Source organism: Aotus nancymaae, unplaced genomic scaffold (assembly GCF_030222135.1).
Source record: "Aotus nancymaae isolate 86718 unplaced genomic scaffold, 86718_ANA_hifiasm-v0.15.2.pri h1tg000028l, whole genome shotgun sequence".
NCBI lineage: Eukaryota > Metazoa > Chordata > Mammalia > Primates > Aotidae > Aotus > Aotus nancymaae.
The window spans coordinates 40830198-40857336 of NW_026988441.1; positions in this window are offsets into that span (position 1 = coordinate 40830198).

Consider the following 27139-nt stretch of genomic DNA (forward strand, 5'->3'; position numbering starts at 1 on the left):
CCTGCCTCGGGGAATTAGGCACCTGGGGGTGAGGAGGAGAGGCGAGGAATGGGTTGATAGCAGCCGGGAGGTAGTGAAGGGCGCAGAGACGGCGGAGCGCTGATGTGCGCGCACTTCACCAATCAAGTTCCCCGACGAAGTTCCCCTGCGCCTGCCGGGCATTTCGTGGAGTGCTTGACAGGAACCTACTCACTTACCCCTCGCCACAGCCCTTTGGAGTGGGTGCTATTACCATCAACCCCATTTCACAGATGAGGAAACTGAGTCTCAGAGAGGTTTAGACACTTGCTGGAGGTCACCCAGCTGGTGAGTGGTGATGGTGGGGAACGTCTAATTTCAGCGTCTTTGGTGATCCGAGTAGGCTTAGAGTTTCCCAGATCATCAAGTCCTGGTTCCTTTTTACTTCACGCTTCTTCCCTCAATCTGTCTATTTCCTCTCACATTTTACAATAAGCAGAGAGAAGAAACCAGGCTGCGCTTTCGACGCTTTGCTGGAAATTCCCCGAGGCTAAATGTCCCAGTGCCCTGCTTGCAAATTCTGCTTTCTGCACAACTATAGGATCCAACACAGCTAAGTTTCTGCCCCCCTACGTGAAGGGACCCGTTTTTCCCTAGGTGTCAACTTGATATTCTACTCTAGAACATTCCCCAGGGACAGCCTGACTAGCAAACATATTTAAAAGGTTCAGCCTTACAGAGACCGAAAGACAGGTGGGAAAACAGTAAGAATGTACCATGTTTTGGCACTCCTCAAAGTCACCAAAGATTTTCAAATGGATAAAACCCGGTGCTGGTGAGGATGTGGTGAAACAGGCATTTTCATCACTGCTTGAATGGGTGTATGAATTGGAAAATCAGTTTGGCGTATGTGGCACAGGTCTAAGACAGGCTCAGACTTTATGGTCTAAATTTTGGGAGCCTATTCTAAAGGTGAGAAAACACATATAGGGCAGGGCTCAGTGGCTCACCTGTAATCCCAGTGCTTTGGAAGTCAGAGGTGGGAGGGTCACTTGAGGCCAGTAGTTCAAGACCAGCCTGGGCAACATAGTGAGATCTTATCTCTACAAAAAAAATTTTAAATTTGTGGGGCGTGGTGGCACACACCTGTAGTCCCAGTTACTTGGGAGGCTGAGGTGGGTGGATCGCTTGAGCCAGGAGATTGAGGCTGCAGTGAGCTGTGATCACGCCATTGCACTCCAGCCTGGGCAGCAGAGTGAGATCCTGTCTCCAAAAAACAACAGAGGCTGGGCGTGGTGGCTCACGCCTGTAATCCCAGGACTTTGGGAGGCCGAGTGGGTGGATCACTTGAGGTCAGGAGTTCAAGACCAGGCTGGCCAACATGATGAAACCCCATCACTAAGAAAAATACAAAAATTAGCCGGGCATAGTGGTGAGTGCCTGTAGTCCCAGCAACTCAGGAGGCTGAGGCAGGAGAATCGCTTGAACCCAGGAGGCAGAGGTTGCAGTGAGCCGAGATCACACCACTGCACTCCAGCCTGGGCAACAGAGTAAGAGTCTGTCTCAAAATAAAGAAATAAAATAAAATAGATAAAAATCCCAACAAACCCCAAAAACCAAAAAACAAACAAAAAAGTATATATGCCTCTAAAAATGTTTGTTGCCGTATACTCATGAAAATTGGCATAAAAATATATTTTTTGTCATTATCAAGCCACAGACCTTTTTAGACATTTGAGTACCGTAGATGTCCGTATATTTCCTTGTATACTGCATGTGGATCTGTGTTTTGCTGTGTTTTGTATGTTAACAGAGTAAGTGAGCCAAGATTGTGCCACTGCACTCCAGGCTGGGCGACAGAGCGAGACTCTGTCTCAAAGAAAAAAAAAACAGACCTAGAGCATGGCTTAGGCCTGTAGTCCCAGCTACTCAGGAGGCTGGGGAAGGAGGATCACGACAGCCCAGGAGTTCCAAGCTGTACTGTGCTGTGACCGTGCCTGCAAATGCCGCTGCACTCCACCCCGGGCAACACATCTCTAAAACAAAATAATTTTCCAAAATCTCATATATGTATTATATATGACGCGTACATATATAATAATTATTATCATGATTACTTTTTGAGATAGGGTCTCACTCTGTCTCGCAGGCTGGTGTGCGGTAGTGACATGATCACAGCTCACTGCAGCCTTGACCTCCCAGGCTAAAGTGATCCTCCTACTTCAGACTCCTGAGTCGCTGGGACCACAGGTGTGTCACCACTCCTGGCCAATATTTAAAAAAATGATTTGTAGACCAGGCGCGGTGGCTCACGCCTGTAATCTCAGTACTTTGGGAGGCTGAGGCGGGCGGATCACTTGCGGTCAGGAGTTTGAGACCATCCTGGCCAACATGGTGAAACCCTGTCTCTACCAAAAAATATTTATTTCTTTATTTTTTTGAGATGGAGTCTTACTCTGTTGCCCAGCCTAGAGTGCAATGGTGTGATCTTGGATCACTGCAACCTCTGCCTCCTGGGTTCAAGCGATTCTCCTGCCTCAGCCTCCCAAGTAGCTGAGACTACAGGTGCGCGCCACCACACCTGGGTAATTTTTGTATTTTTAGTAGAGACGGTTTTTCGCTATGTTGGCGAGGCTAGTCTCAAACTCCTGGCCTTAAGTGATCTGCCTACCTTGGCCTCCCAAAGCACTGGGATTATGGGCATGAGCCACTGCGCCCAGCCTGTACCAAAAAATAAGAATAAAAATTAGCCGGGCATGGTGACGCACACCTATAGATCCAGCTACTCAGAAAGCTGAGGCTGGAGAATCGCTTGAACCCGGGAGGCAGAGGTTGCAGTAAGCTGAGATTGCACCACTGCACTCCAGCCTGGGAGACAGAGTGAGACTCCATCTCAGAAGAAGAAAAAAAAAAAAAAAAAGCGGCTGGGCACGGTGGCTCACACCTATAATCCCAGCACTTTGGGAGGCCGAGGTGGGCGAATCAGGAGGTCAAGAGATCAAGACCATCCTGGCCAACACGGTGAAACCCTGTCTCTACTAAAAATACAAAACTTAAAAAAAAAAAAAAAAACTTAGCGGGGTGTGGTGGCACGTGCCTGTAATCACAGGTACCCAGGAGGCGGAGGTTGCAGTGAGCTGAAATCACACCACTGCACGCCAGCCTGGCGACAGAGAAAGACTGTCTCAAAAGAAAAAAAAAAAAGAGTAAAAACGACTCTTAGCTCATGATGTGTTAGTACAGAGAAATCTGGCCTTTGGGACACGGTTTATTGATCCTGCATTCACTCATTACCATAGTTCCATGGGGAAGGGACTATTAGGTTGGCACAAAAGTGAAGGCAAAAACTATAATTCCTTTTTTTTTGAGAGAGAGTCTTGCTCTGTCACCCAGGCTGGAGTGCATTGGTGCAATCTCAGCTCACTACAACCTCTGCCTCCAGGACTCAAGCAATTCTACTGCCTCAGCCTCCCGAGTAGCTGGGATTACAGGCACGCGCCACCGCACTGGGCTCATTTTTGTATCTTTAGTAGAGACGGGGTTTTACCACGTTCACCAGGCTGGTCTTGCACTCCTGACCTCAGGTAATCTGCCCACCTCGTCCTCCCAAAGTGCTGGGATTACAGGCGTGAACCCCCGTGCCCGGCCAAAAACTGCAATTACTTTTGCACGAACCTAATGGTATCATTCCCAGTCTACAGATGAGGAAGCTGAGGCACAGAGAGGTTGAGGCACTTCCTCAATGCCACACAGCCAGCAGCGTTAAGTCTGAGATTGGAATTTGGGCAAGTTGACTCACAAAGCCCATCTCCTTAACCCCCAGTGGCTCTACCTTCTATCTCTTAGCAGCAAAAAAAGGGCAGGAAAAGAAAGTGAGGGATGGCTGGGCGCGGTGGCTCACACCAAGGGGGGTGGATCATGAGGTCAAGAGATTGAGACCATCCTGCCAACATGGTGAAACCCCATCTCTACTAAAAATACAAAAATTAGCCGGGCACGTTGGTGGGTACCTGTAGTCCCAGCTACTCAGGAGGCTGAGGCAGGGGAATTGCTTGAACTGGGAGGCAGAGGTTGCAGTGAGCGGAGATTGCGCCATTGCACTCCAGCCTGGGCGACAGAGACAGACTCTATCTCAAAAAAAAAAAAAAAAAAAAAAAAAAAAGAGAAAAAGAAAAAGAAAGAGGGAGGGAGGGAGGGAGGGACTGAAGGAAGGGGAGAGAGAGAGAGAGAGAAAGAGAAAGAAGAAAGAAAGGGAAGGAAAGAAAGAAAGAGGGATGAGATTCGGGAACAGGAGAAAAGAGATTACAATTGGAACAATGGGCTGGGCACGGTGGCTCACGCCTGTAATCCCAGCACTCTGGGAGGCCAAGGCAGGTGGATCACCTGAGGTCAGGAATTTGAGACCAGCCTGGCCAATATGGTGAAACTCCATCTCTACTTAAAAAAAAAAAAATACAAAAATTAGCCAGGCATGGTGGCATACACCTGTAATCACAGCTACTCGGAGGGCTGAGGCAAGAGAATCGCTTGAACCCGGGAGGCAGAGGCCGCAGTGAGCCGAGATTGCGCCACTGCACTCCAGCCTGAGCAACAGAGCGAGACTCCTTTAAAAAAAAAAAAGGGATGGTGTTGCCCGTCTTTTGTTTGTTTATTAGATTTTTTCTCTCTCTCCACACTTCTGCAGGGGACCTTATAAAAACTGAGGGGTGGAGAGCGGAAGGCAACTTCACAGGAAAAGCCACCGTGACCACCTCTGGAGAATTTGCTGGGTCTTCAGACATTTCCTCTGCAAGGCATCCTCAGTGCACCTTGATCCTCCAGAGCCCTGAGAGCTTAAGGGCAGCTGGGATGATTAAGCCCATTTCATAGATGAGGAAGTTGAGGCTCACAGGTAGCCCTGCATCCCTAATAACAGCTTAGGTAGTCAGGCAGCGGTTTCCGGCAATTATCCCATTTCATACCCAGACAGCCCCAGGCCAGGCAGGGGAGCCTTTACTGCCTTGTTTGAAAGAAGAGGCCTCAAAGGAAGGGGATTACCCAGGGTCACACCATGGGAGCGCTGGGGTCATGCCCTAGGAAGGAACCCAGGCAGCCCTGCCTTCCCTGAAAAGTCAGCGCAGAAGCTCCCTGAGCAAAGACTGATGGCTTGGTTAGGCGGCCGGCCCCCACCATGCCTGGGGCCCCTCTGTCCCTGTGCGGCTCCACGGGCCGGCGCCAGAGTTCAGATACCCACAGCCCTTGCCTGGTCACATCTCTCCCTGCAGTTATTTTTTCTGTCGCTTTTTTGTTTTTGTTTTTTTGTTTTTTTTTTTCGTTTTTTCTTTTTTTCTGAGACGGAGTTTCGCTCGTTACCCAGGCTGGAGTGCAATGGCACGATCTCGGCTCTCCGCAACCTCCGCGTCCTGGGTTAAGGCAATTCTCCTGCCTCAGCCTCCTGAGTAGCTGGGATTACAGGCACGCGCCACCATGCCCAGCTAATTTTTTGTATTTTTAGTAGAGACGGGGTTTCACCTTGTTGACCAGGATGGTCTCGATCTCTTGACCTCGTGATCCACCTGCCTCAGCCTCCCAAAGTGCTGGGATTACAGGCGTGAGCCACCACCCTGGCCTGGTTTTTTTTTTTTTTTTTTTGAGATGGAGTCTCACTCTGTCGCCCAGTCTGGAGTACAGCGGGCAATCTCGGCTCACAGCCACCTCCACCTCCAGGTTCAAGCGATTCTCCCGCCTCGGCCTCTTGAGTAGCTGGGATTACAGGCACCCACCACCACACCCGGCTAATTTTTGTATTTTTAGTAGAGACAGGGTTTTGCCATATTGGCCAGTCTGGTCTCGAACTCCTGATCTCAAGTGATCCATCTGCCACAGCCTCCCAGAATGCTGGGATTACAGACGCGACTCACTGCACCCAGCCTAATTTTTAAATGTTTGTAGGGATGGGGTCTTGCTATGTTGCCCGGGCTGGTCTTGAACTCCTGGCCTCAAGCGATCATCGAGCCTTGGCCTCCCAAACGGCTGGGTTGACACTGCGGATGGTGCTGGGTGGATGCGGCTACCTTGTCCAGCTGGTAACTCACGCTTTAACACAAACTTTCTAAGAATAAAAGTGATTGCAGAAGATCCAGAATGAATGAAATACTAATATTTAAATAAAGATGGGTTACATATGACGGATTTCTGGGTTCTTTTTGTCCTTAAGCTGCAACATGACTCTTCTTGGCCCTGTAGGTCCTCGGGATTTGAAGTCCAGATCCCTGGTGGTGCTTGGGGGGGAAACTGAGGTGGAAGAGAAAGGCATTCCAGGAGGAGAGGACTGCCCAAGCTAAGGTCTGGGGGTGGAAAGCCTGTCCCGACACTCGTGGGAGAGGCGGCAGCTGCCAGCCGGGGGCCGTGAAGACCACGTGTGATGCCCTTTGGGTGGGCCACCCCCTTTCCGCTTTTACAAATGCTGGGAAGCGGGTGGGAGAACCTCTGTCCTCTCTTCCCGCCCGGAGTGTGATTTTTCAGGGTGAGCCCAGCCTCGGCGTGGCTCCAATTCCTCCTTCCTGCCAACAGCTCTCTCTGTCTCTTCTCCTTTTGATTCTGTCATGGAGGGGGGGTGGGGGGGGATGAAGGGGAGACGAAATAAGCGCTCCCTCTCCTTCTTCCCCCACCGCTCCCGGGAGGAATTTGACATGGCAGTGGGCCCGGTCCTCGCCCTCCCCGGAGCTGCCCTCGCCAACTATGACGTGGCCGCCCTGGGGCTCTTCCGAGGATGGCACCAGATTGCCAGCCCCAGGCGCAGGGGCACAGAGGGGCTCCCTGCCTCGGTTTCCCCACTGGGAGGGCAATGGGACTGCGCCAGAGACCCTGCGTCCCCCCCAGGCTCAGCTCGGCCCCCACCCCCGCCGCCCGTGATCATCTGTTCGTCATCGAAAACATGATGGGATTTTGCTAGTGGAGAGACCAGAGCTAAAGGCGGGGACCCTGGGCCAGAAACAGGGGAAGAGGGGGCTCGCCGGGGCCTTGTCCACCACCCCCACCAAGACGGTCCAAGGTGGGCCTTCAGGCTGAGCAGGGGGTCGGGACCCCGCCACATTTCTGCACCCACCCACACAGACCCATCCCCACCATCTCCAGGGGAGCCACACTGCAGGACAGCCCCTGGCCAGAACCGAGCTCAGGGAGCCTTCTGGTATGAAATCTACTCCCTACACAAGTGTGGCCACTGCAGGGCTTACGCCCCCTCCTCTGATTCAAGAAGAGAATCACTGGGACCCCTGCTTGGCCGTCAGCGTGACGAGAGGCTGAAGGCTGCTGGAGGTGGCTGGCTGTACCTGCTCCTCCCTCTCCCACCCCATGGACCTCTGGGGTTCCCCCAGAGCTAGGGAGGGTGGCTGGAGTGGGGGAAGGAGGGCAAAAAAAGGGGGACAGGGGGCCGGCCGCGGTGGCTCACACCTGTAATCCCAGCACTTTGGGAGGCCAAGGCGGGTGGATCACAAGGTCAAGAGATCAAGACCATCCTGGCCAACATGGTGAAACCCTGTCTTTACTAAAAAATACAAAAATTAGCTGGTCATGGTGGTGCTCACCTGTAGTCCCAGCTACTCGGGAGGCTGAGGCAGGAGAATTACTTGAACCCGGGAGGCGGAGATTGCAGGGAGGCGGAGATTGCAGTGAGCCGAGATTGCACCACTGCACTCCAGCCTGGCGCCTAGTGACAGAACAAGACTCTGCCTCAAAAAAAAAAGGGGGGACAGGGACTGATCTGGAACACAGAGGGGATAGAAGTAATGACAGCCGCCTTTCAGCAATTCACACATCCCCATTTATTGAGCACCTGCTGTGTGTCAGGCCCTGTTCTGGGATCTGGGGTTGCTGCTGCCAGGAAGAAAAGAGAGTGCCCGCCCCCGTGGCTCTGATAATCAGATGGGGACACAGGCCGTGGCCAGGGCACGGAGGGAAAGTGGACAGCACGCTGCTGAGTCCTACTGAGAAAAGGAGGCCAGGGAGAGAGGGAGGCAGGTGGGGCAGGCTTAAGGGTGCAATTTTTTCTTTTTTTTTTTGAGACAGAGTCTCATTCCATTGCCCAGACTGGAGTGCAATGGCACGGTTTCAGCTCACTGCAACCTCCGCCTCCCAGGTTCGATTAATTCTGCCTCAGCCTTCCAAGTAGCTGGGATTACAGGCGCCTGCCACCACGCCTGGCTAATTTGTTGTATTTTCAGTAGAGATGGGGTTTCATTCACCATGTTGGCCAGGGTGGCCTCGAACTCCTGACCTCAGCTGATCCACCTGCTTCGGCCTCCCAAAGTGCTGGGATTACAGGCATGAGCCGCTGCACCCAGCTGAGAGTGCAATTTAAGAAGCTGAGAACTGAAGGAGCCAGGGGAGGAGACATGGGGAGTCGGGGGGAAGAGGGCTCCGGGCCTGTGCAGAGACGCTGGGGCAGGATGGCACCTGGCATGCTGGAGGAACAGCGAGGAGGCCTGTGGCTGGAGCATGGGTGAGGGGACGGCAGCGAGGGGACGGGGAAGGCTGTGCAGGGCCTCATAGGCTGCAAGGAGTCCTTGGGCTTTGACCCTGAGGGAGGTGGGAGCCATGGAGGGCTGCAGGCAGAGAAGGATGGGCCCTGACTCGGGTGCTCACAGGCACCCTCTGGCTGCTTCAGGGAGGACAGGTCACGAAGGGGCAGGGATGGGAGTGGGAGCGTCCGGGCGGAGGGGACGGCACTGGTCCAGGCGGCCTATGACGGGGCTGGACCTTGGTGACAGCTGTGTACCTGCTGTGTGCTGGCTACCGCGCAAAGTCCTTCCCCTCCCTCTGCATCGGGCTCCCCGCTGGGCATCCATCGCCCCGTTTGACGGATGAGGAGACTGAGGCTCAGAGAGGGAACGGCCTTGCTCCAGTCTCAGTCTCTAGGTGGCACATTACATCCCTCCACTGCCTGAAGCCCTCCATGGCTCCTCACGGCCCTCCAGATGACAGAGTCCTCCCTGAGGGCCACAAGGCCCTGCCCGACCTGCCCTGTCCCTTCCTGCCCTCGCCTCCTTCCTCTCTCCCTCTCTTCCCTCTGCCGCAGCCACCATGGCCTCCTCCCTGTTCCTCCTACACACCAGGTGCGTCCTGCCCCAGGGCCTTTGCACAGCCTGTTCCCTCTGCCTGGAATGTCCTTCCTCCAGTGTGGCTGTTTCTCTACATCCACCTCATTCAGCCTCACATCCTCAGTGTCTCGCACATAGTAGCTGCTCAATAAACGTTTAATGAGGCCAGTCATGGTGGCTCACACCCGTAATTCCGGCACTTGGGGAATTTGAAGCCAAGGCGGGAATTCCACTTGAGGCCAGGAGTTCGAGACCAGCCTGGGCAGCATAGCGAGACCCCCCTTCTCTATTAAAATAATAATAATAATAAAGTTTACTAAGTGACATTGAAATGTGAAGGAGAATCCTGGCTCTGGTTAGGTAACAGTCTAGTGGCACGCCTCTGAGAAGGTTGCTCTCCCAGATCGACCCTCAGTGCCCACATATGAGGAAGCACCAGCCGACCGACGTCTGCCAACACAGTGGAGAAATGTGAGGACCTAAGTGACCCACCCCAAACCCTTGCATGGGGCCAATTGGCTTCACTTGGGGGGGCGTGGCCTTGCTCACAGGGACATTCTCATTGGCCAGGACGTATGCAGCCGTCTTCTGATAGGCCACACAAGCAAGGCAGCCATCTCTGATTGGGCCCTGCTTTCCGGCAGCTGTCCCACGCCTGGGATTCCACGTTGTCCTGGTGCCCAGGTGTGAGTTGCATTTTTCATTCCTGGCGGTGCCCGCGGGGCTGAGGCCGTGGCAACTGCCCAGGCATGCCGCCCTCAGATTTTGCAACAGTAGCATGTCCTGGGCCCCTGCTGGCAGTTCCTGGAACCCTGGCGTGGCCGGGGCTGTTGGCCCCCACCCCTCCCCGGCTGTGCCCTGGAGTCTGGCCCAGCGCAGAAGCTGGCTCCACCCCACCGTGCTGTGTGACCCTGGGCGAGTCCTGCCCCTCTCTGAGCCTTGATTCTCTTCTGCTAAACGGGAGCTTTGAACAGCAACCACGACGCTTGGCAGTGGTTCTCAACGGGGTAATTCTGCCCCCCAGGGGACACTTGGCAATGTCTGGGGACATTTTTGGTTGTCATGGCTGGGGCAGGGGTGTGGGAGGGGTGGAGGAGCTGCTGCTAGCGTGCAGTGGGTGGAGGCAGGGATGGTGCACAAACTCCCAGCAAGCACAGCACATCCCCCAACGCACACATGCTGACGGGCCCAGACGTCCACGGCGCTGAGAACCCGGCGGCAGAAATGTAGCATTTTTGGAAACTAGAAGACATCGTCCCCAAGGAAGGAGCTGTGTCATTATTTTTGTTATTTACTCAATAAACATTTATCGATTTGCTTCGACGGGCCAGTCCTTTATAGGGCTGGCTTTTTATTACTTTAAAAAAAATTTTAATCTTCATATTTATTTATTTATTCAAGACAGAGTCTCACTCTGTCGCCCAGGCTGGAGGGCAGTGGCACGATCTCGGCTCACTGCAACCTCTGCCTCCCACGTTCAAGCAATCCTCCTGCCTCAGCCTCCCGAGTAAAGCAGCTGGGACTACAGGCACCTGCCACCACACCTGGCTAATTTTTGTCTTTGTAGTAGAGACAAGGTTTTGTCATGTTGGCCAGGCTGTCCTGAACTCCTGACCTCACACGCCCGCCTCCGCCTCCCAAAGTGCTGGGATTACAGGTGTGAGCCATAGCACTCGGCCTATTTTTTAGAGACAGGGTTTCACTCTCTTGCCCAGGCTGGGGTGCAGTGGTGCGATCATGGCTCACTGCAGCCTTGAACTCTTGGGTTCAAGCGGTCCTCCCGACTCAGCCTCCAAAGTGCAGAAATGCACCACACGCCTGGCTAATTTTTTAATTTTTGTAGAGACAGGGTCTTGCTTTGTCGCCTGGGCTGGAATGCAGTGGTGCGATCATAGCGTACTGCAGCCTCGAATTCCCGGGCTCAAGTGATCCTCCCACCTCAGTCTCCTGAGTATAGGGCAGGCTTCATTTGTCCTCGTGGCCAGGTGCAGTGGCCATGCCTGTAATACCAGCACTTTGGGAGGCCAAGGTGGGTTCATCACCTGAGCTCAGGAGTTCGAGACCAGCCTGGCCAACATGGTGAAACCCTCTCTCTACTAAAAATACAAAAATTAGCTGGCAGTGGTGGCACATCCCTGTAATCCCAGCTACTTGGGAGGCGAGGGAGGAAAATGGCTTGAACCCGGGAGGCGGAGGTTGCAGTGAGCTAAGATCATGCTACTGCACTCCAGCCTGGGTGACAGAGCAAGACTCTGCCTCAAAAAATAAATAAATAAGAGCCAGACACGGTGGCTCATGCCTGTAATCCCAGCACTTTGGGAGGTCAAGGTGGGCAGATCACGAGGTCAGGAGATCCAGACCATCCTGGCCAACATGGTGAAACCCTGTCTCTACTAAATATACAAAAAATTAGTGGATGCCTGTAGTCCTAGGTATTCAGGAGGCTGAGGCAGGAGAATTGTTTGAACCCAGGAGGCAGAGATTGCAGTGAGCCAAGATGGCACCACTGCACTCCAGCCTGGGCAACAAGAGTGAAAATCCATCTCAAAAAAAAAAACAAAAAAGCGAAGCGCTTTGGGAGGCCAAGGTGGGCAGATCACCTGAGGTCAGTAGATTGAGACCAGCCTGGCCAACATGGGAAAACCCTGTCTCTACTAAAAATACAAAAATTAGCCGGACGTGGTGGCGCATTCCTGTAATCACAGCTACGTGGGAGGCTGAGGCGGGAGAATTGCTTGAACCAGGGAGGTGGAGGTTGCAGTGAGCCAAGATCATGCCACTGCACTCCAGCCTGGGCAACAGAGCGAGACACCATCTCAAAAAAAAAAAAAAAAAAGAAAGAAAGAAAGAAATACAGAACAATGAGCAGGTGAATGATGGCCCTTGTAGGGTAGATGGGGAAACTGAGGCTCAGGAAATTGCAGCCATTCGCCCATGGGCCTTGGGGCTCCAGGCCAGGGAGCTGATGCCCTGAGTTTTCTGAAACCCTCTGGGTGCTGTGGAAAGAGCTGGACTCTGGAGGCTGGCTGAGCTGGCCCTGGTTTTCCCGCTCACTTCCTGTGCAACTTTGGGTGAAGACGTGGAACCAAGCTTGGCCCTGTCCAGTGGGGCAAAGAGACCAGGGAGCGTGGCAGCAGAGCGAACCCCAGCCCCTCTGCCCTGCAGGCCTGGCACCGTGGATGTGGACACGGGCATTGCCTGGTACTCCCAAGCCTGCCCACACACTCCAGGCCCCCATGCCCAGCCTGGCAGAGCCCCAGGGAGCCAGCCTCCGAGGTCACACTCACAGGCCTCTGGCATCTATTGCTTTGCAGATGGGGAAACTGAGGCCTGGGTGCTAGGACCTCACAGGTGGACGCTATGAAGGGTGGAGACGCTGCCTGGAGGTCTTGGAGCACCCCCCTCTCCCAGCTAAGGGTATGTCCCTGGCTAAGCCTCTCTCACAGTATCCCATGAACTCGCCCAAGCTGCTTCTGTTTTCTGGCAGGGGTCACGGCACGGCAGGGAGAGTCACCCATGTCTGTGCAGAGATGTTACGATTTCCAGCCCTGCAGAGCCCAGGGGAGTCCCATTCCCTGAACCCTCCACCAACGCCCCCGCAGTCAAGTCTTCAGAGGTTCAAATCCCAGCTCTGCCGCTTACGGACCACAGGACCTAGGGCAGATGGCGGCCTTGCTTAATGCCTCAGTTTCCCTATCTATAAAATGGGGACAGTCATATGACTGTGGCTGTCACTAAGTGCTGTTTGCCCCAGAGAACTCCTCACAACCCCACACAGCCTTCCGGAGCAGGGCTGGGGTTTCCTCCTTGCACCATTGGGAGGGCGCCTCCCACCCCCTACCCACAGCTTTGAAAACCCTGAAGAACCAGAGGTCTGCCTCCCCCAAAGTGAGAGGCAACTCCTGCTTTTCTCAATCTAAAAAGGGAATTCTGGCCATGCTCGGTGGCTCACACCTGAAATCCCAGCACTTTGGGAGGCCAAGGCCAGCAGATGACCTGAGGTCGGGAGTTCAAGACCAGCCTAGTCAACATAGTGAAAACTTATCCCGGGCCAGGCGCAGTGGCTCAAACCTGTAATCCCAGCACTTCGGGAGGCCGAGGCGGGCGGATCACGAGGTCAAGAGATCGAGACCATCCTGGCCAACATGGTGAAACCCCGTCTCTACTAAAAATACAAAAATTAGCTGGGTGTGGTGGCGTGCGCCTGTAGTCCCAGCTACTTGGGAGGCTGAGGCAGGAGAATTGCTTGAACCCGGGAGGCAGAGGTTGCAGTGAGCCAAGTTTGCACCACTGCACGCTAACTTGGCGCCTGGCAACAGAGTGAGACTCTATCTCAAAAAAAAAAAAAAGAAAAAGAAAACCTATCTCTACTGAAAATACAAAAGTTAGCTGGGTGTGGTGGCAGGTGCCTGTAATCCCAGCTACTTGGGAGGCTGAGGCAGGAGAATCGCTTGAACCCGGGAGGTGGAAATTGCAGTGAACTGAGATGGTGCCACTGCAGTCCGGCCTGGGCCACAGAGTAAGACTCTATCTCAAAATAAATAAACAAAAAATAAAATTAATTAATTAAAAGGAATTCCAGCCAGTCGAGGTGGCTCACACCTGTAATCCTAACATTTTGGGAGGCCAGGGCAGGCCAATCACTTGAGGTCAGGGGTTCAAGACCATCCTGGCCAACATGGCTAACCCTATCTCTACTAAAAATACAAAAAAAAAAAAAAATTAGCCAGGTGTGGTGGCGCACGCCTGTAATCCCAGCTATTCAGGAGGTTGCAGCAGGAGAATCCCTTGAACCTGGGAGTGGAAGTTGCAGTGAGCTGAGATTACACCACTGCACTCCAGCCTGGGCCACAGAGCAAGAGTGTGTCAAAAAAAAAAAAAGAGAGGGGCAGTTCGTTGGCCTTTGCCCTTTGCCCTCTGACCTCCAACCTCAGGTTGGGGGCAGTCAGTACCCAGTGTCCCAGCCAGTGGCCAAAAGGAGCCGGGCCATGGTCCCGGCAGCCCAGGGACACATCTGAATGGGGGAACTGAGGCCAGAGGTGGCTCGACCCTGGCTCAGGGTCACACTGTGGAGCAGCCTGGGGTATGGGGGGCCCTTCCTTGGGGAGGAAGCCCCGGGGTCAGGGATGAGACCCCTCCGCCTCTGCAGACGGGAGCAGCGGCTGGTACCCAAGGTGGGTGGGTAGCGACAGGAAGTCGGTTACAGAGGGAGTCTGTCGGTTACTGGGGAGGCAGTCGTTGGCATTCTGATTTCCTGCCACTCTGCAGGTTATGTAAAGGGCTGGGAGTGGCGGGCACCCCAACACCCGCCTGCCCTGCGCCAGCCAGGGGCTTGTCTCACCAAGAAGCTGGGAGTGGGATGTTCAGGGCCTCTTGGGACCGGGCACTGTGATCTCAGTTCTCTGCCCCCCTGCCTCCCTCCACCGGGCTCCCTGGGGGTGTAGGGTGACAGGTTTCCACTCTAGTTTCTCAGCTCCCAGCCCTGCCTCTGACTTGTTCTGGGAACATCAGCTTCCGTTTGCCCATGTGCAATGGGACTGGTTTCTTTTTTTTTTTTTTCTCATTTATAACTTATTTTTTGAGACTGAGTCTCACTCCGTCACCCAGGCTGGAGTGCAGCGGTGCGATCTCGGCTCACTGCAACCTCCACCTCCCTGGACCAAGTGATTCTCCTGCCTCAGCCTCCTGAGTAGCTGGGATTCCAGGAGCATGTGCCACCATGCCTGGCTAATTTTTGTATTTTTAGAAGAGACGGGGTTTCACCATATTAGTCAGGCTGGTCTCAGACTCCTGACCTCAGGTGATCTGCCTGCCTCAGCCTCCCAAAGTGCTGGGATTACAGGCGGGAGCCACCGCGCCCGGCCCACGCTCACTCTTTGCATGGATGTGTTCCCAACAACCCGGGCTTGGGACCACGGGGATTCCAGTTTTTGGAAGAGGAACCTGAGTGCCGAGTGGAGAAGCCGCATCCCAGGGGCCCAGCGGAGTCTGAGCCAGACGCATGCCCTTAGCCTCGGCCTCTCGGCCACACTCCACTGGCTGAGCCCGTCCGGCCCCATGCTCCTGCCACCGGCAGGACCTGGTGTGTGTGGTGGGGGGAGAAGCCGGGGGGGGGGGGTGGTTGGGAAACCAGGTAGGGGTGTGGCCAGAGGGGGGCGCTGCTGGGTCTGCAGCCCCCTCCCTCTCTGAAGAGGCCTCGCCCGAGCACCCCGCCCCCAGCCCAACTGGCAGAGCGATTAAACAGAGAAAGATGACGGAAAAAGCCTGAAAGAATTAAACAAACAAAGGGAGAGGTCGGTTTATATAATCTCTGGTACAACATGTCCTCTTGAGCCAGGATTAGGCCCTGGCGTTTCCCAGGCAGCTGTGGGGGCGGGTGGCAAACACCCTGTTCCCTCCTTGCTCTGTCCTGATGCCTGTCCTGGCCGCCTCCCTCCCCAGGGGGCCCTCCTGGATCCCCAGGTTGGGGAATCTCGAAGTGGGTGGGGGGCAGGTCCAGCTGGGAGGATGCCAGCTCCCCCTGGGACGGGGTTGGCGGGGGCAGGTCCGGGAACTGTGCCACCTGGCAGATCGGCTCCCAGGCCAGCTCACAACCTTGGACAGACCCGACACCTTGGTTTCTCTTCTGGGAAATGAGTTTGTGGGGTTATAGGTGTTTGGGGCCTGGTACACAGTTGGCGCTAAGTAATTGCATGTCTCTGACGACTGTGGAAGCTGGAATCAGGGCTATAATCACGACCAACTGGGTGTCAACAGTAGCTAAGTCACCACAATAAGAAGGCCTGACGGTAACGTCACATTAATATTTTAATTTGGCCGGGCTCAGTGGCTCACACCTGTAATCCCAGCACTTTGAGAGGCCGAACTGGGTGGATCGTGAAGTCAAGAGATTGAAGTCAGCTGACCAACATAATGAAACCCCATTTCTACTAAAAATACAAAAATTAGCTGGGCGTGGTGGCACGTGCCTGTAGTCCCAGCTACTGGGGAGTCTGAGGCACGAGACTCACTTGAACCCGGGAGGTGGAGGTTGCAGTGAGCCGAGATCGCACCATTGCACTCCAGCCTGGGTGACAGGGCGAGACGCTGTCTCAAAACAAAACAAAAAATTAATGTATGGTTTGTGTCTCTCCCTGGCATCCCAGCTCCTCGAGAAGGACAGGTGTCTGTGTGAGTTTTGTTTGCTGCTGGATCTCCCATGTCTAGGACAGGGCTGGACCTGCAGGGAGTGCCTTGAACATACTTTGAGAACGGAGGGCTGGACCGTTCACGTGTACTGAGTGCCCTCCCAGGACCACGCTCTGTGCTCAGCACAGCCGTATTTCGTTTGAGCGTCTCGAAACCAGGCAGGCGGGTACTCCGCTGTTCCCATTTTCTAGATGGGGAAGCTGAGACTCAGAGAAAAGGAGTGACCTGCTCAGAGTCACCCTGCCAGAAAGTGACAGAGCTGAAATTCAGACACGGCCCCCCCTGCTGTCAAAGGCTCCTTCTGGGCCGAGTTGCTGACTTGCTCTTCCCAGACACGGGCTTCTCTGAGGCCAGGGCCGGAGGAAATGCTCAGGGCTGCCAGGGATGCCCGGGACTCTTTCTCCACCCACCCATCAGGCCTCCCTGGGTGTCGGGGTATGGGAGCGGGGCTGTCACTGCAAGCCCCTGTGCCTGGGGGAGTGTGGCATGGTGGGGACAGAGTGTGACAGGAGTAGGAACTGGGCCTGCTGTGGTACTGCTGTGTGTGACAGACAGCCCAGCCCTGGCCCCCTCACCTCTAGCAGCCAGGCTGGGGACCTGGGAGGATGGGGCCGTGGCCACACAGATGGCCGACTTATTTTTCCGGTAACTGTTACTCAGCTCCAGGATCTGGGAGAAAGGTCATGACCTTGGCCAGCAGCAGAAGCTGGGATTGGAAGAGAGAGTGGCGGGATTCCCCAACCCTCTAGCTCCAGGCCTGGCTGCCTGCTGTCCCCTGGCAGGAACCTGCTGCTCTGGGAGGCATGGACGGGGCTGTGGAGACTCCCTGACCCCGGACAGCAGCCGCAAACTGCCCCAAAAGGTGGCCCTCGTATCGGTCACCTCCACAGTTCACTCAGTGTCCCTGCGGCCACCTGACCCCAGCACCCCTGACAGCAACGGAACCCACAAGGCAGAAGCTTCTGCTGATTGCCTGCCGACCCTATTGGTGGGTAGGAGGGATCTCTGTCCCCCGTGGACCTGGCAGGAAACACACAGCTCCCTCCACCCTTTCTTTTTTTTTTTTTTTTTTTTGAGACGGAGTTTCGCTCTCGTTACCCAGGCTGGAGTGCAATGGCGTGATCTCGGCTCACCGCAACCTCCGCCTCCTGGGTTCAGGCAATTCTCCCGCCTCAGCCTCCTGAGTAGCTGGGATTACAGGCACACGCCACCATGCCCAGCTAATTTTTGTATTTTTAGTAGAGACGGGGTTTCACCATGTTGACCAGGATGGTCTCGATCTCTTGACCTCGTGATCCACCCACCTCGGCCTCCCAAAGTGCTGGGATTACAGGCGTGAGCCACCGCGCCCGGCCCCTTTCTTTTTTTTGAGATAGAGTCTCACTCTGTTGCCCAGGCTGGAGTGCCGTGGTACAATCTCAGCTCACTGCAGCTTCCGGCTCCCAGGTTCAAGTGATTCTCCTGCCTCAGCCTCACAAGTAGTTGGGACTACAGGCTCGCAAAACCACTCCCAGCTAATTTTTGCATTTTTAGTAGAGACAACGTTTCACCATGTTGGCCAGGCTGGTCTTGAACTCCTGACCTCAGGTGATCCGCCCACCTCGGCCTCTCAAAGTTCTGGGATTGCAGACATGAGCCACCGCGCCCGGTGCCTTTAACCTTTAATCTCCCTCTTCTGTCTGTTCTATTCCTTGCCTTCTCCGATGGGCAATTCATTGCCGGATTCCCTGCACCAATCACAAATGATGAGCGCATCTGTGTGGTCCTACTGTGAACAGGCACTTCACCTATGTTGCGTGTATCCCTATCAATAATGCTTAGGCCAGGTGTGGTGGCTCATGCCAGTAACCCCAGCACTTTGGGAGGCCAAAAGCTGGAGGATGGCTTGAGCCCAGGAGTCCAAGACCAGCCTGGGTAACATAGAGAGACCCCATGTTTAAAAACAGAAAGGAAAGGTGGGCTTGGCGTGGTGGCTCAAACCTGTAATCCCAGCACTTTGGGACGCTGAGGCGGGTGGATCACAAGGTCAGGAGCTCAAGACCACCCTGGCCAAGATGGTGAAACCCCGTCTCTACTAAAAATACAAAAATTAGCCGGGCATGGTGGCAGGCACATGTAATCCCAGCTACTCAGGAGGCTGAGGCAGATAATTGCTTGAACCCAGGAGGCGGAGACTGCAGTGAGCTGAGATCGCACCACTGCACTCCAGCCTGGATGACAAAGCCAGACTCTGTCTCAAAATAGAAATAAAAAAAAAAGAGAGGAGACTGGAGAAGAGGAGAGGAAAAATTGGTCACACATGGCAAGCCCTGCAATCCCAGCTTCTCAGGAGGCTGCGGCGGGAGTCCTGCTTGAGCCGGGGAGGTGGAGGCTGCAGTGAGCTGTGACTGTGCCACTGCACTCCAGCCTGGGTGACAGAGCGAGACCTTGTCTCAAAACAAACAAACAAACAAAAAGCTGGGCGCAGTGGCTCACGCTGGTCATCCCAGCACTTTGGGAGGCCGAGGCAGGCGGATCACAAGGTCAGGAGATCAAGACCAGCCTGGCCAACATGGTGAAATTCTGTTTCTACTAAAAATGTAAAAAATTGGCTGGGCGTGGTGGTGGGCGTCTGTAATTCCTGCTACTTGGGAGGTTGAGGCAGGAGAATTGCTTGAACCTGGGAGGCGGAGGTTGAAGTGAGCCAGAATGATACCACGGTACTCCAGCCTGGGTGACAGAGTGAGACTCTGTCTCAAAAAAAAAAAAAAAAAAAAAAAAAAAAAAGACACCTCTGTATACCAAAAGATGTGCTTGAAAATGTTCATAGCCACTTTATTCATAAGAACCCCAGATTGGAACCAATATAATAAACGTCCACACAAAAATGGATGCTATGACCCCTGCATTATGAGTTCACCTCCCTAAATTCATATGGGAAGTCCTAACCCCCAGGACCTCAGAAGGTAACCTTATTTGGAAATAACGTCTTTGCAGATGGATTAGTTAAGATGACATCATCCTTGAGTAGGGTGGGACCCTAGTCCAAAAACCAGTGTCCTAATAAAAAGGGGACATTTGGCCGGGTGCAGAGGCTCACGCCTATAATCCCAGCACTGTGGGAGGCTGAGCCCAGTGGGACAATTGCTTGAACCCAGGGGGTTCCAGACCAGCCCCGGCAACCTAGCGAGTGAGACCCAGACTCTACAAAAAAAAAAGGAAGAAAAAAAATGAGCTGTGCATGGTGGCACATGCCTGTGGTTCCAGCTACTTGGGAGGCTGAGGGGAGGCTGAGGAGGGAGGATCACATCAGCCCCGGAGTCTGAGGCTACAGTGAACCATGGTCATCCCATTGTACCCCAGCCTGGGCAACAGAGCAAGACCCTGTTTTGAAAAAAAATTGAGATTAATTTGCGGTAGCTTTGAAGGTCTCTAAAAAAAAAAAGAAAGAAAAAAAAAGAGAGAGACAGGGAAGGAGGGAAAGAAGGAGGGAAGGGAGAAAGAGAGAAAAAGAGAAAGAAAAAAGAGAAAGAGAAGAAAGGAAGAAAGGGAGGAAGGAAGGGAGGTAGGGATGAAAGGGAAGGTGCCAGGTGCGGCGGTTCACCCCTGTAATTCCAGCACTTTGGGAGGCCAAGGCAGGTGGATCACCTGAGGTCAGGAGTTCGAGACCAGCCTGACCAACATAGTGAAACTCCGCCTCTACTAAAAACACGAAAAATTAGCCGGGCATGGTCGCCTGTAATCCCAGCTGCTCACGAGGCTGAGGCAGGAGAATCACTTGAACCTGGGAGTCGGAGGTTGCAGTGAGCTGAGATCGCGCCATTGCACTCCAGCCTGGGCAACAAGAGTAGGACTGTGTCTCAAAAAAAAAAAGAAAGAAAGAAAGAAAGAAAAAAGGAAAAGAAGAGAAATAAAGAAAGAAGGAAAGGAAAGGAAGGAAGGAAGGAAGGAAGAAGGGAGGGAGGAAGTTTTTTGTATTTTTAGCAGAAACGGAGTTTTACCATGTTAGCCAGGCTGGTCTCAAACTCCTGACCTCACATGATACACCTGCCTCAGCCTCCCAAAGTGCTGGGATTACAGGTATGAGCCACCGCGCCCAGCCGAGAAGAGGTTTTATTATGTCACACAGGCTGCTCCTGAACTCCTGGCCTCAAGCGATCCTCCTACCTCAGCCTCCCAAAGTGCTGCGATTACACGTATGGACCACTGCATCCAACTTAAAAGCATTTTTGAATTATGATATATATATTTTTGAGACAGAGTCTCACTCTGTCACCCAGGCTGGAGTGCAGTGGTGTGATCTCAGCTCACTGCAGCCTCCGCCTCCTGGGTTCAAGACATTATCCCGCCTCAGCCTCCGGCATAGCTGGGACTATAGGCGTGCGCCACTATGCCTGGCTACTCTTTTGTATTTTAGTAGAGAAGGGGTTTCACCGTGTTGCTCGGAGTGGTCTTGAACTCCTGAGCTCAAGTGATCCACCTGCCTCGGCCTCCCAAGGTGCTGGGATTACAGGCGTGAGTCGCCGCGCCCGGCCAACTTGTGATATTTGTAACTTACAATGAGCTTCTCAGGACACGGTCCCTTCGTAAGCCGAGGAGCGTTTTGAACGCCGATACCGTCAACCCACAGCCCTGAGTCAAGTCCAGCCTGTGACGGTTGATTGCATGGGGCCGCGGGGTGAGGCCACGGTCTGGTCGTTTGCTCCAGCAGGCAGCTGCGTGTTGCCATGAAGGTATTTTGCAGATGTGGAGAACGTCCACAGTCAGTTGCCTTTAACTGAAGGAAAGGACCCTCTGTAATGTGGGTGGGCCTCATCTAATCAGTTGAAGGCCCTGAGAGCAAAATGCCGAGTTTCCCAGAGAAGAAGGAATTCTGCCTCAATACTGGAACATAAAAATCCTCGCATTTCCAGCCTGCTGGGACGGCCCTGCTGTTTTTGAACCCAGAACTGCAACACTGACTCTCTCTCTCTTTTTTCTTTTCTCTTTTTTGGAGACAGTCCCGCTCTGTCACCCAGGCTGGAGTTCAGTGACGCAACCCATCCCCCGTCTCATCTCACTGCCACTTCCGCCTCCTGAGTTGAAGCGATTCTCCTGCCTCAGCCTCCCGAGTAGCTGGGACTACAGGCACTTGCCACCACACCCAGCTAATTTCTTTTTTTTCTTGAGATGGAGTTTCATTCCTGTTGCCCAGGCTGGAGTGCAGTGGCGCAATCTCGGCTCACTGCAAACTCCACCTCCCAGTTTCAAGCGATTCTCCTGCCTCAGCCTCCTGAGTAGCTGGGACTACAGGTGCGCACCACCACGCCAGGCTAATTTTGTATTTTTAGAAGAGATGGGGTTTCTTTGTGTTGGCCAGGCTGGTCTTGAACTCCCGACCTCAGGTGATCCACCTGCCTTGGCCTCCCAAAGTGCTGGGATTACAGGCATGAGCCACTGTGCCTGGCTAATTTTCGTATTTTTAGTAGAGACAGGGTTTTGCCATGTTGGCCAGGGTGGTCTCGAACTCCTGACCTCAGGCGATCCACCTACCTTGGTCTCCCTAAATGCTGGGATTACAGGCACGAGCCACGCGCCCAGCCTGCACCGTTGACTCTTACGTGAATGTCTAGCCTGCTGCCCTGTTCTATAAATTTTGGACTGGGTACCCCCCCATATCACATGAACCAAATTTTTTTTTTTTGAGATGGGCTCTCGTGCTGTCACCCAGGCTTGAGTGCAGTGCGGCGACCACAGCTCACTTCAGCCTTGAACTCCTGGGTTCCACTCTGCCTCAGATTCCCAGCTAGCTGGGACTACAGCTGTGCACTACCACACCTGCCTGATTTATTTATGTTATCATTATTATTTTGTAGAGACAGGGATCCCATGTGGCCTAGGCTGGTCTCAAACTCTTGGGCTCAAAAGATCCTCCTGCCTCAGCCTCCCAAAGTGCTGCAATTACAGACGTGAGCCGCTGCACCCAACAGTTCCTTCAGATCACTCTCTCTGTCTCTCTCCTCTCTCTCACACACACACACTCCCCATTGGTTCTGTTTGAGAACGCTGGCTAATACACAGCCCGCCAGTTATTACGATGATGGTTATTGAGATGGAGGCTCACTCTGTCACCAGGCTGGAGTGCAGTGTCACGATCTGAGCTCACTGCAACCTCTGCCTCCCTGGTTCAAGTGATCCTCCTGCCTCAGCCTCCCGAGTAGCTGGGATTACAGGTGCCCGCCACCACACCCAGCTAATTTTTGTATTTTTAGTAGAAACGGGGTTTCACCATGTTTCCCAGGATGATCTCAATCTCCTGACCTTGTGATCTGCCCGCCTCAGCCTCCCGAAGTGCTGGGATTACAGGCATGAGCCACCGCGCCCGGCTACCCATCACTTATTTTTATAAATAAAGTTTTACTGGTATCCACAGCCACCCCCACTATCTTATGGCTGCGTAGTCACTACGGGAACAGAGTGAGTAGCTGCAACAGAGACTGCCTAGCCCATGAAGCCTAACACATTTACGATATGGCCTTTTTCAAAAAAAACTTGCTGACACGCAACCTGCAGAAACATGTGACAGACGAATCTCACAAACTTTACGTTGAGGTCAAACAGCCTGGCATTATGGGATCCAGGATATGGAGATCACACTGGGCAGTACTGATTGATCGATTTACCTTTTTATTTATGTCTGAGATAAACATATGTTTGTGTTTTGAGGTCTCACTGTGTTGCCCAGGCTGGCGTTTAACTCCCGGCCTCAACTGGTCCTCCTGCTTCAGCCTCCCAAAGTGCTGGGATTACAGATGTGAGCCACTACGCCCTGTGCTAATTTATGAAGACAGAAATCGAACCCGTGCCTCACCAGGGGAGTTAGAGACCGAATCGGAGGATCAGGGTGACTTTTCAGGTGGCAGGGGAATCAGAAATATTATTTTTCTTGACAAGTTCGGAAAGCAGATGACACAAATCACAGAAGTGTTTGGCTTGGGACGGTTTTTGAGCTGTGCACTTACACTAGATACACTTCCCTACATGTAGGTGGAATGTCTGTCAAAGACTAATACAGGGCCAGGTGCGCTGGCTCACACCTGTAATCCCAGAACTCTGGGAGGCTGAGGCAGGTGGATCACTTGAGGTCAGTAGTTCGAGACCAGCCTGGGCAATATGGTGAAACCCTGTCTGTACTAAAAATATAAAAATCAGCCAGGTGTGGTGGTGTGCACCTGTAGTCCTAGCTCCTGGGGAGGCCGAGACATGAGAATTGCTTGAACCCGGAAGACAGAGGTTTCAGTGAGCAGAGACTGCACCACTGCACTCCAGCCTGGACAACAGAGCCAGACTCCATCTAAAAATAAAAAAAAGTTAATACAGAGCTGGGCACAGTGGCTCACACCTGTAATGCCAGCACTTTGGGAGGCTGAGGCAGGCGGATCACTTGAGATCAAGAGTTCAAGACCAGCCTGGGCAACATGGCAAAACCCTTTATCTAAAAAAACAAAAACAAAAACCCAAACAAAGATGAACCTGGCAAGGTGGCATGAGCCTGTAGTCCCAGCTGCTCAGGAGGCTGAGGTGGGAGGATCGCTTGAGCCCAGGAGGTCGCGGCTCCAGTGAGCCGTAATTATGCCACTGCACTCCAGCCGGGGGTGCAGAGCAACACCCCATCTCTAAACAACTAAATATATAAACAAACAGTCGGCGCAGTGGCTCACGCCTGTAATCCCAGCGCTTTGGGAGGCCAAGGCAGCCAGATCACCCGAGGTCAGGAGTTTGAGACCAGCCTGGACAACATGGCAAAACCCCGTCTCTAGTAAAAGTACAAAAATTAGCTGGGCGTGGTGGTGCGCACCTGTGATCCCAGCTACTGGGATTACAAGCTCAGGCAGGGGAATCGTTTGAACCTGGGAGGTGGAGGTTGCAGTGAGCAAGATCACGCCACTGTACTCCAGCCTGGGAGACAGAGCGACTCTGTTTCAAAAAAAAAAAAAAAAAAAAAAACGAAAGAAAGAAAGAGAAAAAGAAAAATGGACAGAAATGCATGAGTAAATAAAACAGGAAAGAAAGTTACAGGATAAAGCCTTCAATAATTTGAGCCAGTAATGGAAGGTTTCCTGGTCATGTGCTGCCCTCTAGTGACAATAACAAGCATCGCGGCCGTTCATCACACATTTCCGAGGGTTGCCCTACAGAACGGCTAATACTCCAGCTCGTTTAAATCCTGCGGGGGGGTTATTGCATGGATGCATCATTAAAAAAAAAAAAAAAAGTGCCTCTCAATGCTTATTCTGTTTATTGCCAGTCTTTTGTGACCACAAACTAGGTCGCACTGCATATTCTGGTGTTTTTGCTTTGTTTTCGAGACGGAGTCTTGCTCTGTCACCCAGGCTGGAGTGCAGTGGCACAATCTCAGCTCACTGCAGCCTCCACCTCCTGGGATCAAGCGATTCTCCTGCCTCAGCCTCCCGAGCAGCTGGGATTACAGGCACCTGCCACCATGCCAGGCTAATTTTTGTCTTTTTAGTAGAGACAGGTTTTCACCATGTTGGCCAAGCTGGTCTTGAGCTCCTGACCTCTGGGGTGTGTGTGTGCGCACGCATGTGTGTGTCTGAGACAGAGTCTCACTTTTGTTGCCTGGGCTGGAGTTCAATGGCATAATCTCAGCTCACTGCAACCTCCGCCTCCCAGGTTCAAGCAATTCTCCTGCCTCAGCCTCCTGAGTAGCTGGGATTACAGGCACTCACAACCACGCCTAGCTAATTTTTGTATTTTTAGTAGAAATGGGCTTTACCCATGTTGGTCAGGCTGGTCTCGAACTCCTGACCTCGTGATCTGCCTGCCCTGGCCTCCCAAAGTGCTGGAATTGCAGGCACGAGATACCGTGCCCGGCTATTGTAGTTTTAATTTGAATTTACTTTTCTATGAATAAGGGTGAACATTTTCTTGTAGATTTAATTAATTTTTTGAAATATTTATTGTTGAGACATGGTCTCCCTCTGTTGCCCAGGCTGGACTGTAATGGTGCAGTCTCAACTCACTGTAACCTTCACCTCCCGAATTTAAGTGATTCTCCTGCCTCAGCCTCCCTAGCAGCTGGGACTACTCAGAGATGAGCCACTGTACCCGGCGTATCTCTGTATTTTTTGTGGAGACAGGGTTTCACTATGTTGCCCAGACTGGTCTCAAACTCCTGAGCTTAAGCAATCCTCCCAACTTGGCCTCCCAAAGTGCTGGGATTACAGGTGTGAGTCACTGCGCCCAGTCCCTTTCTCATAGATTTAAAGACTATTTTTATTTCTTTTAGGTATTTTCTGTGACGATGTGTTCATGTCCTTTGCATATTTTTTCAGTTGATATTTTCTTATTGATTTGTAGGAACTCTTTACATATTTGTTGCCCAGTTAAATTCTTTTCCAAGTATGTTGCAAATATTTCTCTGCTTGCTGTTGTTGAGGGTATGTAAATGTGTGTATACACACACACACACACCCCATTATATATATACCATTACACACACAGACACACACACATATATAAAAGGTGTGTGTATACACAGAATTGGATTAGAAACCAAAGTATAACATTAAGAGGGTGACAGAGTCTCCCTCTTGTCACCGAGGCTGGAGTGCAGTGGTGAGATCTTGGCTCACTGCAACCTCCACCTCCCGGGTTCAAGTGATTCTCCTGCCTCATCTCCCGAGTAGCTGGGATTACAGGTGCCTGCCACCATGCCTGGCTACTTTTTGTATTTTTAGGAGAGACGGGGTTACTCCATGTTGGCTAGGCTGGTCTTGAACTCCTGACCTCAGGCGATCCACCTGCCCTGGTCTCCCAGAGTGCTGGGATTACAGGAATGAGCCACCGCATGCCACTGATAATGATAAGTTATTGAATAAATGAACAGAGAACTGAACATTTTTTACAGAAGAAGGAAACATATATGTTTTTTCTTTTTCTCACTTGGTGATTAGGAGGTAAGGCAACATGCATTTCAGTCATACATTCAAATGTGTATTTTCAATTATATACGTGGATTTTCCCCCCTCCTGGAAATGGGGCTTAAACTCTCCACTCCAGAGTGGGCTGGACTCTGGAGCAGAGAACGGAGCAGAGAAAGGGGAAGACAGTCTGGTCACGGGGAAAGCTGGGCGCCCCGTCTTCACCAAGTGCCCTAAGTCAACCTCACAGGTGACATTGTGGGGGGTCTCAGGTACCCCCTAGGATGTGAGGAGAAAGGCACTTCGCCTTGGGTGTACTTCCCAAATCCTATCACCTCAGCCCAATCATGAAAAAAAACATTAGAGGCTAGGTGGAGTGGGTCACCAGCCTCCCAAAGTGCTGGGATTACAGGCATGAGCCACCGTGCCCAGCTCTTCAGTGCCAATTATGAGTCGTGCCCTCTGATGCGGGGTGCTGGAGGCCCCGAGGAGGCCAGGGGAGAAGTATTGCTCTCTCTGCAGTTGAGTGGGGAACACAGAGATGCCTGCAGAGTCACACAGAGAATGATTCAGTGAGAGAGAGTATGTGTGTGTGTGTGTGTCTGTTACCTTCACAAGAACGAGGCCAGGCTAGACAGCCACAGGATCTCCTTTAGTTGGGGGAGGGGTGTCCTGGATGCCATTTGAGGTGAGGCCAGACAGGGGAGGCACAGCCAGTTTGTCTAAGGGGAGGTGGAAGGCACAGCCTGTGCAAAGGCCCTGGGGCAGGACCACACCTGGTGTGATGAAGGAACAGCAAGGAGGCTGGTTTGGCTGGAGCGGAGAGAGTGAGGGAGAGAGAGGGAGGAGGGGAGGGCAGGGGGAGGACAGGTTGGGTCATGTGGGCCATGGGGAGGACTTGGGCTTTGCCCCTGAGGGAGGTGGCAGCCATGGAGGGTTGTAGGTAGAGGAGGGTTGGGACCTGATCCAGGTGCTCACAAGCACCCTCTGGTGGCTACTGTGGGGAGGACA